This window comes from Bison bison, unplaced genomic scaffold (genome assembly GCF_000754665.1).
Source record: "Bison bison bison isolate TAMUID 2011002044 unplaced genomic scaffold, Bison_UMD1.0 scf7180017864035, whole genome shotgun sequence".
NCBI lineage: Eukaryota > Metazoa > Chordata > Mammalia > Artiodactyla > Bovidae > Bison > Bison bison.
The window spans coordinates 10,777,966-10,780,478 of record NW_011494607.1 but is presented as its reverse complement, the minus strand read 5'-3'; positions in this window follow the sequence as shown (position 1 = coordinate 10,780,478).

The window sequence follows — 2,513 nt, the reverse complement described above, 5'->3', positions numbered from 1 at the left end:
CGTTTTCTGAATGTTGAGCTTTAAGCCAACTTTTTCACTCTCCTCTTTCACTTTCATCAAGAGGCTTTTTAGTTCCTCTTCACTTTTTGCCATAAGGGTCGTGTCATCTGCATATCTGAGGTTATTGAGATTTCTCCCGGCAAGCTTGATTCCAGCTTGTGCTTCTTCCAGCCCAGCGTTTCTCATGATGTACTCTGCATATAAGTTAAATAAGCAGGGTGACAATATACAGCCTTGACACACTCCTTTTCCTATTTGGAATCAGTTTAAGCCTCCCTATCCATCACCAACTCCCGGAGTCCACCCAAACCCATGTCCATTGTGTCGGTGATGCCATCCAACCATCTCATCCTCTGTCCACCCCTTCTCCTCCTTCCCTCAATCTGCCCTTGACCTTTTTAACATCTTTTAATTCTTTGAGCATCTTTAAGACAGCTTTAATGTCTTTGTCTGGTAGATCCACTATCAGGACAGTTTTTCAGAGATAGTTCTTGCTTTATTTATTTTTTCTTGTTTAAATGGTCCATACTTCCTTTGTATGCCTTGTTTTTTTAAGTGAAAACTGGACATTTGATATCTGAAATGACCAGAAGTAAGGAAATAACCCTTTCCCCAGTGTTGTACTTGGGTTCTGATCCCAACCACTTGCTAGGTTCTGACTGATTTCTCTTCTAGCTCAAGGTCATTGATTCTCCATTCTTGCTCCCCACTCAGCACTGCTTGATGGTAGAGGAAAGTGAATCCAAAACTGGACTGAGCCTGGTCCCTGGATATTACTGCATGGAGTCATGGATACATGGTGCATGAATAAGACATAAGCCATGGTTTTGCTCCGCTATTGAGATTCATGCACTTATGAGACCCAGCAGCTAGTCACCTGATTAATGTATGGAGAATAAAGCAAGCACACATGGTTTGTACATGTGTACTTTTTAAAATTTTATTTTGTTGTCATTAAGCTTAAAATTTGATGATAAATGCAGTGCTTATCATCATGAGTGGTTGGTTCTCTCTCCAATATAGGCAGAACCATTACCCTATAGGTTCATCTCCATCCACAATGTAGGAACATCCCAACCTGAGACACAGAAAACTTGAGCGGCTATGCATCAGTACTCATGGACTCAGAATCAGACATAATATTCACTGCTTAAATCTTGGATCTTATTCTTTCCTCCTCTCATCGTATTACTGAGTCTTGACTACTTTCTCTCAGTTCTTCTAGAGGTAAAGTATTTATTATCACAATATAAGCTTCTGAATTGCTCCTTGCTAGCAAAGTCTCTTCATCATGAACTTTTCCAAGACTCCAGACCTGTGACCAGATTTGCTGAAGATGCTGGCACAAGCCTACTGTTCACCAAGGTCTGTGGGATCCAGACAGAGCCTTTTAACATGATTTGATTGTCCACATATTCTAGGATCCTCTTATTTCTTATTTTTTGGAGAAATACTCCTTACTCCAGGCTTTTGATTCTATTCACCTGCTGAGCACTCAAATACCTGACATCCCAAAAGACACATTAAGTATCCATGTCCATAAGCATGAGCCAATGGATTAAGTTGCTTTTTTGATCGCCTGAGAATCAGGGGAACCTACCTTCTTGTCCTGAGCTCCATGTTTACCTAGTCACCTAGCATCTCAAATTGCTATGTCTGGGAAACTGTATCATTCTATGCTCCAGATTTTTCAGGAACTAAAGTTATGCCTGACCTTCAGTCTTAGAGGCTGGATTTATGTATTTATTTATTATTTCCATGATTGTAAGTTCTCCCTTTTTTTTAAATTGATAACAATTACTGTATTTCTTTATCTTTTTCTTTTTGAATATAAATTTATTTATTTTAATTGGAGGCTAATTACTTTACAATATTGTATTGGTTTTTCCATACATTGACATGTATGAAGCCACCTCCTACCTCCCTCCCCATCCCATCCCTCTGGGTCATCCCAGTGCACCAGCCCCAACCACCCTGTCTCATGCATCGAACCTGGACTGGCAATTTGTTTCACATATGATAATATACATATTTCAAATGCCATTTTCCCAAATCATCCCACCCTCACCCTCTCCCATAGAGTCCAACAGATTGTTCTATACATCTGTGTCTCTTTTGCTGTCTTGTATACAGGGTTATCATTACCATCTTTCTAAATTCCATATATATGCGTTAGTATACTGTATTGGTGTTTTTCTTTCTGGCTTACTTCACTCTATATAATGTAGTCTTTTTAATGGCTGAGTAATATTCCATTGTGTATATGTATCAAAGCTTTCTTATCCATTCATCTGCTGATGGACATCTAGGTTGCTTCCATGTCCTGGCTATGATAAACAGTGCTGCGATGAACATTGGGGTACATGTTGACTCTTTCAATTCTGGTTTCCTCAGTGTGTATATCCAAAAGTGGGATTGCTGGGTCATATGGCAGTTCTGGTTCCAGTTTTTTAAGGAATCTCCACACATTTCTCCATAGTGGCTGTACTAGTTTGCATTCCCACCAACAGTGT